Raw genomic sequence first — 10,563 nt, 5'->3', positions numbered from 1 at the left:
ACTTTTTTTTTTTTGGCCATGCTGCTTCCAGGATTTCAATTCCATGACCAGAAACTGAACCTGGGCTCCTTGCAGTGTAAGCATGGAATTCTAATCACTGGACTGCCAGGGAAGTCCCTCAAAATTAACTACTTTTTTAAAATTTATTTTTTATTTTATTGGCCACATGGCACGTGGGATCTTAGTTTCCCAACAGCAGATTGAACCTGCACCTCCTGCATTGGAAGCGCAGAGTCTTAACCACTGGACCACCAGGGAAGTCTTGAACACCTTAATCTATATATAGTCTCTCCACATGATGTTTCCGGCATGGCAAGTTTAGGGTAGCTGGACTTGCTCTGTATAGGCTTGGCTCCCAAGGCCCAGAGAGAGCCCGGGGAAGCTGTGTCACCTATTGTGACTCTACCAGGAAGTCACATGGATTTACTTTTGCCACGTTCTATTGGTTGAGGCATTTACAAAGGTCTGTCCAGGCTCACAGGGCAGGAACACAAATCCTATCTCTTGATGGAAGATTATTCATGCCACATTGAAATAAGAGCACATGAGAAGGGATATATTTGACTATAGTTGTCTTTAGAAAAATATCTATCACAAGAGTGTTTTGAGGAATTTCCCACATCCTTGGGAAACTGGGAACAAAAAGGGTTAGCAGGAATAAGAAGGCAATGGCACCCCACTCCAGTACTCTTGCCTGGAAAATCCCATGGATGGAGGAGCCTGGTGGGCTGTAGTCCATGGGGTCGCTAAGAGTCGGACACGACTGAGCGACTTGATTTTCACTTTTCACTTTCGTGCATTGGAGAAAGAAATGGCAACCCACTCCAGTGTTCTTGCCTGGAGGATCCCAGGGATGGGGGAGCCTGGTGGGCTGCTGTCTATGGGGTCGCACAGAGTTGGACACAACTGAAGCGACTTAGCAGCAGCAGCAGGAATAAGAAATACCTTCATAAATAGAGGAACAACAACTACAGTCATTGAACCATCATCGACAAATATATGGATGTGTTGTGTTTATAGATCATCATCAAAGACTTTCAAAAATGTTCTTAGCTTACTGAACCAGAAGATATTTTCAAGGAACCAGAAACATTTGAGCATCAGCTTTTAAGGACTTTCTAGGCTCCCAAGCCTGCTCTGAAAAGGAGATGGACCGGACTGGATCTGCTCCACACTTAAGAGTGAAACAGTGTTCTTTGGCTTAGTTCTTTATCTTCAGCTGTCTGAGCTGCTATAACAAAAATACCATAGACTAGGTGACTGCTGCTACAGTCCATGGGGTCGCTGAGTCGGACACGACTGAGCGACTTCACTTTCACGCATTGGAGAAGGAAATGGTAACCCATTTCAGTGTATTTGCTTGGAGAATCCTAGGGACAGGGAAGCCTGGTGGGCTGCCGTCTATGGGGTCGCAGAGTCGAACACGACTGAAGCGACTTAGCAGCAGCAGCAGCAGGTGGCTTATAAACAACAAACATTTATTTCTTATAGTTCTGGAAGGTGGGAGTCCATGATCAAGATGCTGGCAGATTTGATGTCTGGTGAGAGCCTGCTTCCTGGTTCATAGATGGCATTCTTCTTGTGTCCTCACATGGTGGAAGGGGCAAGGGATCTCTCTGGGGGTCTCTTAATAAGGACCCTAATCTGATTAGTGAGGGCTCCACCCTCACGACCTAAACACTGACTAAAGGCCCCACCTCTAAGTACCATCACACTGGGGACTCAGTTTCAACATATGAATTTTGGGACACACTTTCAGTCTGTGGCAGCCCTTTTGGGTCAAAGCCTTGTAGTTACTCTTCCCTGATGCTGCCCAATGCTTCTGGAAAGGCCAGAGTGGCTATTGTTAGGGATGAGTGGTTTATGACTTTGTGCAAGAGCCAGTCGAGGTGATCACAATACCTTTGAGCCAGGTTATTTTAAGTTACAATAGACAGTATGTGAATTTCATCAACCAACTGGAGGCTCTTCCTAGCTAAAACCACGATTTCAGCAAAAAAGAAAAGAAGAGGTAAGTTAAAAGTGAACACCTGTTCTTCTAAAATTGCTCTACTGCAGGTACTAGCCCTAGAGAGTTGGCAGATGGTTTTGTGTTTCTAAGCCTGACCTTAGCAGCCCTTCATCAATCTTGAGCTGATTGATTCTCAAGAAAGAGGAGACTCTGGTTTCCCAGGGTACCCAAGACACCTTTGCTGTAGTTACTACCTGAAGACCAATTAATTAGGCCACACTGGTTCTCTCTAGTTTTCCTAACAAAACTAGGAAATCCTGACACAGCCTGGCTGGGGAGGCTTTTTAATTGCTCATTAATTATTGTCACTCTAGACATGGATATTCCTAAAAGAAAAAAGCATCATTTTGCCCTGGGGAAGAAGACTGGTGATGTGATTTCCTAGGCCTGCAGCTATTAATATCTTGCATTGTGATTCCGGTTTCCAAGGGGCTCCCTTTTTTAAAAAACCTCCACGCATAGAAATGAAACTACAAACTGCTGCTCCCATCGAATTTTTAAAAAAATATTTATTATTTATTTACGGCTGCACTGGGTCTTCGTTGCTGTGTGCAGGCTTTCTCTAATTGCGGCAAGTGGGGGCTATTCTCTAGTTGCAGGGCATGGGCTTCTCACTGCAGTGGCTTCTCTTGTTGCAGAGCATGGGCTCTAGGGCACTTGGGCTTCAATAGTCATGGTGCACAAGCTTAGTTGCTCTGTGGTGGCATGTGGAATCTTCCTGGACCAAGCGTCGAACCCGTGTCCCCTGCATCAGTGGGTGAATTCTTAACCATAGGTCCATCCCATTGCTGACCCTGGGAGTTTGTCAAACATGAGAGAATTTGTCCCTTGACTATCAGGCACTTTTTATTTTTTAAATTTAAGAGTATTTACTTGAGTTATTTTGAAGTCAATGCAATTGTATTTTTTTTCTTTTATGAGGGTATAGTCAGGTCACCCAGACCACTTATGATGGCTCATCTCTTGCTCTCTGTACACCCCCTGCTCGACCAGTGCCCCCTTTACCTGCATCTGCTCTCATGATTGACCTTCCTACATACTTGACCCAGATCCCAGCTAGTGATTGTTCTAACCTTTAGATCAGAACTTTTCCACCTGCTAGCTTCTCAAGAGGGCCATGAGGGCTGTGCTCTTCTGCTAGTTTCCGCAGTAACCAATGAACCAACCTGACCTCAATTCCCTGGCCCTCTCCCCAGGAGCCAAGACTGCTGCCATCTTGTCCAACACCAGTCGCACAGAGTGGGGTTTCACTCCAGGACCTTAATTCAGACATGTAAGATCCCCCCATCCACCAAACCATTGATGTCTCTGCTGCTGACTCCAGGCTTTATTGAAGCTGGGCCAGTACAGGGCTTGAAAGCCTGCAGGGTGCAGCCCAACAATGATGTAGAATTAATTCATAATCAACTCTCAGTTATCATCTAGATGGACATCTGGAGGTCTCACTCTTCTCACCCTCTCAGCCAGTTTCCCCTCTTCTGTCTCTCAATTGGATCTATTTCTCTCCTGGTCTCTTCTCAGTCCTTGTTCGTTCTTCCATAACTTAGCTACATATGGAAACCAAAACCTAAGCCCATGAATGCCTAACTGGGGAGGGTAAAAGTGGGTTGTGGCAATGTGTTTAATGTGAGAAGAAGTAATGTTAAGAGTCGTGTTAAAGGATTAGGTACTCTATGACTGTTCTCCTTTCAGAGAATAACCATAAGTTGACTTTTGCTACTAAGAACTTCCTCCTCATGATAGATGTTATTTCTTCGTAGCATTTAAAGATACACTGGGGCGTATCTTTAAAATTTAAGAGTTTATCTGAGCAAAGTGAAAGAAAGTGAAAGTATCAGTTACTCAGTTGTGTCTGACTCTTTCTGACTCCATGGACTATAGCCCATCAGGCTCCTCTGTCCATGGCATTCCCCAGGCAAGAATACTAGAGTGGGTAGCCATTCCCTTCCCCAAGGAATTTTCTTGACCCAGGGCTCAAACCAGGGTCTCCTGCATTGCAGGCAGATTCTTTACTATCTGAACCACCAGGGAAGTCCCATTTGAGCAAAAATCTCTTCCAATCTGACAGTGCCAAACCAGAAGTGGTTAGGAGCATTTCACCGACAGGAACTAGGGGCAAGGCTTTATTATCAAGAAGACTCTAAAGCAGAGCAAGGAAATTATTTAATTGGCTACAGCTCAGGCAGTGTATGGGAAAGTCAAGTTGGCTGTTTGGGATTGGTTGTCCTTAGGTTTTGATTTCCTACCCTGGCAGCGTCCATGGACTTAGCTTTTGGTTTGCTTATGTAGCTAAGACATGAAAACCACCTGAGTCTAAGGGCCTCCTCCTTTAATTAATTTAACAGTAATATACACAGTAATTTTTTTATTATTATAGACAATTTCAAGCATGCACAAAAGCGCAGACAATAGTTACTACCTTGGCCTTCTTCCCTGCTGCTCCCCACCCTTTGCACCCACTATGCAGCTTCAACGTTTATCACGACCAATTCTGTTTCATAAATGTTCCCCAAACCCAGGAGTTCTGTGCTCCATATTTGGGGTCACCTGAAACCGTGTTTCCTCAGCTGAACATGCCTAGGAGGCAACCCTGGATGTGGCAGACTCCTGCCAGTCTGCATCTTCCACTCTGTCCTGTGGACTGAGGCTTGAGAACATCTCAAGTGTCACATTCTATTATACATGATGGGGAAATTCGAGGCGTCCTGGTGGTGGGCTGGACAAAAGGACAGCTGTGCTGGGCTGCCCACAAATTAGGGCATCTTTGGAGGCTGTTCGCCAATTCCCAATTAATTTTTAGGAGAGCTTTAATTATGCCATCAACAGTCCTCACTTAAACAATCACAAGGCACTCAGGCTGGGGGAGAAATGAGTAACTGACTAGATTTGCATAACCATTTACCCTAATTAGAATGTCAAAAGTTGGTGGCAAAGAGGCCAAGTTGTGCTGTGACTTAGTATCATTTTAATTTAGTCCAATTTCCTATGATTACAACTGTCTTCCTCTTTGCATCTCAGGTCCTCTTTCCTTCTAAACGATTTTTGGCAAAAACAGAATGGAAAACAGAACAACTAATAATAACTTGCTTGAGGGCTGAACTCCTGAAAAACTCTAAATGGTTTCTTTCCTTAATCCAAACCATGATTTTAGTTTTCATCTAAACTTATAATTGCATAAACATTTAGATTTAGGTAATTTAGGCAGACCTTAGCTTCGAATCCAGAAGCCTCCTCTTTGTGTGTGTGTGTGTGTAAGGTGGTAGAATCTTCTTCAGGTTGTCCCATGAGAAAAAATATTATGTTTGAATAGTTACTTTTATTCCAATGTTTTAACACAAGGGTTGGTATATAATAATAATGATTGCAAGATGTGCTTATTAATAGGCAATATTATTTTAAATACTGTATAAAGCTTCTATGATACACCTTATGAGCTATAAAATTTGAAAACTACAAAGTCAGCGGAGACTACAGAATGCCAGGTCTCAGGCATAGAACCACCCTGACCCATTAGAGACTGCTTAGGCACGCATCAGTGGTTTCTAGGTCCTGGCTATTTTTCCGCCCTCATTCTCTTTTAGCAGCAGGAGGCCACCTATTTAATTAGTTGCGGGTGGGAGCGTCTGTAATCTCTTGGGGGCAGCTTTAGCCCCAGAGTTGGATAAGAGGGTGAATCCATCCCAGGGCGTGGCTGGCCTCTCCCCTGCAACATATGGGGAGCCCACCATGCCTTCAGCCCAAGTTCCAGCAGCAAGTAGGAGTAGGGGGGCCTTCCCTGCTGGGAACACACCCTGCAAAGCCAAGGGCAGGTGGCGTCACTAGTAGAGTTCAAGCAATTCTTAGACCAAACAGCATCTGGCAAACTGTGCCAATTGGAAATCAATGTCCCTCCCTGGGCGGGTTTAATTTTATGGCTGTTTGCACAAACTTACAGCTCCTAATAGGTAGGGCAGAGCTCAGAGCATCCTCCCAGGGTTGTTCCGATGGAGTCTGATGTCTTCACTGCCCATCGATAAGCTAAATTAAAGTCTGTTTACTAGAGGCTAGTTTGGAGCCTGGCTATCAGGCCACTATTTATTCCAAGGCCTGGAGGTTCCTGTGACAGGAAGGGGGATGGACCCCTTCAGGACTCAAGAGTGGGCTCTTGTCTAACACTCTGAAATGAATTGTCAGAGGAGATACATGTGCTGACAAAGCAAGAGACTTTATTGGAAAGGGCACTGGGCAGAGAGCAGCAGGTTAAGGGAATACAGGAGAACTAATTCAGTATGTGGCTCACAGTCTCAGGTTTTATGGGAATTCGATTCGCTTACAGGTTGTCTTTGGCCAATCCTCTTTCTTGGCCCGTAGTCTGACTCGGGATCCTTCCTTCTTGCACGTGCATCTCTCAGCCAAGATCGATTCCAGTGAGAAAGACTCCAGGAGGTTGATCGTCTCCTCTGTCTTTTCGTCCCTCCTAAATTCTCCTGGTTAGTTTGCTAAGCAGCACCACGTTCCTTATTGGGACCTCCTGTTAGGACACAACTCAGGCAAGTGGGCTGGGCCAAGGTGCTTGGTTTCGATGCAATTTGAGAAAGCCCATGTGCTCAATGAAGACCCAGCACAGCCAAAAATAAATAATTATTAAGGAAACAGATAGTATGTTAAAAGTTTTTAGTATAGTGTCTGGCACATGGATGTAATTTTACTCCATCTTGGGTATTAAAAATGACAATAAGGATAATAATGACAATTCTGGCCAGATATGAACAGCATGCATGTGTGCATGCTAAGTCACTTCAGTAGTGTCTGACTCTTTATGACCCTGTGGGCTGTAGCTCACCAAGCTCCTCTGTCCGTGGGATTCTCCAGACAAGAATACTAGAGTGGGTTGCCATGTCCTCCTCGAGATCTTCCCAACCCAGGGATCAAACCCGAGTCTCCGGTGTTGCGCACAGATTCTTTACCACTAGTGCCACCCGGGAAGCCCATAAACAAGATAGACATGTTAAAATAGTCAGGAACAGAAGACTTGAGTGAGCAGTGCTGGTTTTAAAATCTTGAATTTTAACATTTTACCATTGAACTCCACCGTCTTAAAGTTATATGTAAATTCTTTAACTTGCTGATTTCTTTCTTGTTCTGACTCATTAGTCCTTATTTTTTCAAAAAGAGAGATAAAGATCCAAGCACAATGCTATATTTTGGTTCACCCTGAAATGTATGGGTTGTTGCTTTAGAAACATTTTATGCCAATCCTCACTCCTGCTAGAACCAGCACTCCAGGGAACCCAGCAACAGCCATGGCGACGACTTCTGTTGTGTTTCTCATGTGGATCATCCTCAGGAGAGATTTGGATAATCAAGATCAGATGCTGACTCATGTGGGAGAAAAACGTTTGTGTAGCTGAGGATGCAGTTACTTTCTTCAGGGCTGGACACTCTGATGGTGTAAGAGCCTGCCTGGCCATATGAACCCTAAGCTCTGCTCTCCTGCATCAGAGCCAGTTTTATTACAATAGACAAAAAGGGCACAGGGGCGAGAAGCCCTGCTTCTGAGTGAGGCTGGGTGAGGAGAACAGGGGAGGAAGGGCCAGTTCTCCCTGATGAATAGAGAGCAGTGGTTGGCAGAGAACCGTATAATGGCCAGAATCAAAATTTCCATGAGACGCCTGATTCCTTTTTTCCTTCATCTACAGTTTCCTCTGGATCTGCATTATTGGGGGCAGGATGAAAGGGTCACTCTTTATCTAACAGACACAAACTGCAGTGGCTTCTAGCTCACAACCAGTCTCCAAGGGACCATGTTCGTGTCCATCGAAGCAGGACTCGAACATGATGGTGAGGAGAGACAGGAACACACTGTCAAAACTCGTAGACATGCCCGACGAATTGGTCAGTTCAATTCTCTCTCCCGGGTATTTGAAAACTTGACTGTAATAGACAAGTGAGTTGGAGCAGAGTCATCTCATGATAATGCTCCAGGGCCAAAAGCAGCGGCAGCTAAGGTCCCAGGTCACTTTCATTTGCATCCTGCCAGAGAAAGGGTTGTCTAAGCTTTCTTTGATTTAAGCAGGCTTTTTGTTTTGTTTTGGCTATACCTCGTGGGCATGTGGAATCTTAGGTCCCCAACCAGGGATCAAACCTGAGCTGGCAGTGGAAGCTCAGAATCTTAACCACTGGATGGCCAGAGAAGTCCTGCTTCGTTTGATTTAGTGAGCTGCTCCTCATATCAGCTCATACATCCTTTTTGCTTAAAGACTGGTTCCTTTTTTTTTTTTTTTTTCTGCTGCAAGAACCTTAAGTGGTCTTTCCTACTGAAAACTTGAAAAAAAAAAAAAAAGCAGAGAGGGATGAGTTTTGTACAGTAAGGCTGTGATGTTTTCAAATGGTTTAATCCAAAATCTTTGGGTTCTTCAACCTTGAGAATATCATCATAACATAAAATATCCCCCATGAAAGGCATTTTCAGCCACAAGAGCTATAAGGTTGCATGGAGATGTGCATGCCAGGTGGTCAGCCAGCTGGACCTACTCCTTGGCTAAGTGATTTACATCTACGTCTAGTAACTTGGGATTTAAATTTGTGCCTACACAAAATGACTAAGTGCACTTTCTTAAGAATAGGTGACACTGGAGTGTTAATTTTTCAAGTGCTAAAATGTCTCTGAAAAAAGGTCCCTGGCTCATCTAAGCTGCACAAACTTGTACATTTGTGCTAAGTACATTAAAAAAAAATGAGTTATAACATTACCTTCAGTGATTAATTGAAATAACCTCAGCTGTGTGAATCATCTAGTGAAGCAAGCCATGGGTTTCTTACAGTTATTACTAGAAATGGCTTCTTCCATGGGTTGCATGTCTCTGATCCACATTTGGACACTAATTCAGGCTAGGAGGGGCTTTCCAGGCGGCACAGTTGGTAAAGAATAGGGCTGCCAATGCAGGAGACACAAGGGACATGTGTTCAATCCCTGTGTCAGGAAGATCCCCTGGAGTAGAAAATAGCAACCCACTCCAGTATTCTTGTGTGGAAAATCCCATAGACAGAGGAGCTTAGCAAGCTATAGTCCATGGGGTGGCAAAGAGTTGGACACAACTGAGCACACACACACACACACACACACACACACTCAGACTAGGAAGGCTCTGGTCTCATCTTCTGAAAAAGGCTTCCTCTGAGGATCCACATGTCAGTTTGGGTCCATTTATCAGTGACAACTTTGAAGCTGGCCAAAATCCCTGAGCATGAGATCAGAGCCCCTTTTCTAGCCTCCTCAAATAGGGAGGTTTCCATAGGATGTCACCAAGGGGTGGGTAATTTTGTAACAGAGCTAAAGATATGAGACCTTGTTAGGACCAGTTCAATTTCTCTTCTTTTCTGGCCATAGAGTGCATGACCAGCCTCCTCCCAAAGAGCTTCTCTTGGCACAACCCATCCTCACTTCTGCAGGAGCCTCTCAGATCATCAGTGGTCTTACTTTAGCTTATTAGACGTCACATAATTTACCAAAACCTCCACCAACTTTTTGCAGTTTTCATGTTTCCATGTCATAAGTTAGCACTCACAGCCTTCTCTCATGGAGCTTCCTGGTTGAGGACTCCAATGCCTTGCATTTGTCTGTCTCCCACTCTTCCTCTCCTCCCCACACAGTAGATAAAGGGCCTGGGATCAGACCATGGGGAAGCAGCTAGGTCTGTCTCTAGGCAGGTCTTGGATAAAACCAGAAAAGGATGGAATTAGCTTATGGGAACTCAGCAGCAGACATGGTAGTTTGATTGAACTGGGTCACCTCCTTGACTCCAGATGCTACCCACCATCATCTGAAGACACACACTGCTACTGTTATGAATTATGTCCCCACTTCTTTCTCTTTTTTCTTTTTATAAAAAGATAGCAATAAAACCAGTTTTAAATATTCATGAATGTAGAGATTTTTTTTAATGTCGTCACTTCTTTCTAGGGCCTACAACAGTACCTTGCACATAGTAAGTACAATAAATACATGTTGAATAAATGAATGAAAATTAGTTTGAAACGATGGAATAAGTTGGTATATGGTTGCCAAATGAATAGAAAAAAGTATGTATCATTATGGCTACCAATGTTGGACTCCACTTAAAGCCTAGGGATCTAGGGTACAGATGTCTGGTCAGCGAGGCATGATATCATTTTGCTCCCGACTTGGGATGTCAGAAGCAGGCAGGGAAGCAGGACTCGAACATGATGGTGAGGAGAGACAGGAACATACTGCCAAAATTCAAGGACCCAGGGGTCTGAACATTTAGAATAACTTGTGCAGCCAAGGTCCTGAAATTGCACAAGGAAACAAAAAATCGGCACCAACTGGAATCAACAGAAATTCGCTTCCCCCGGGGCAGGGAGCCAGCATCAGCGGCTGGTCTGGGCCAGAAGGGCTTCTGAGCTCTAACTCTGTGCTGACTCAGGTACTGCCTGAAAGCTGGGTTGCAGTGAGAGCCACCCTTTGGGGGAGTAAGCCACCTGCTCACTGTGAAACAGCAGATACCACGATTTCAGAGCAGAAACAAAAGCAGCAGGCCTGTGGTCCCTGC

Source organism: Bison bison, unplaced genomic scaffold, assembly GCF_000754665.1.
Source record: "Bison bison bison isolate TAMUID 2011002044 unplaced genomic scaffold, Bison_UMD1.0 scf7180017864309, whole genome shotgun sequence".
NCBI lineage: Eukaryota > Metazoa > Chordata > Mammalia > Artiodactyla > Bovidae > Bison > Bison bison.
The sequence above is the reverse complement of the archived record's forward strand: the minus strand, read 5'-3'. Positions refer to the sequence as shown.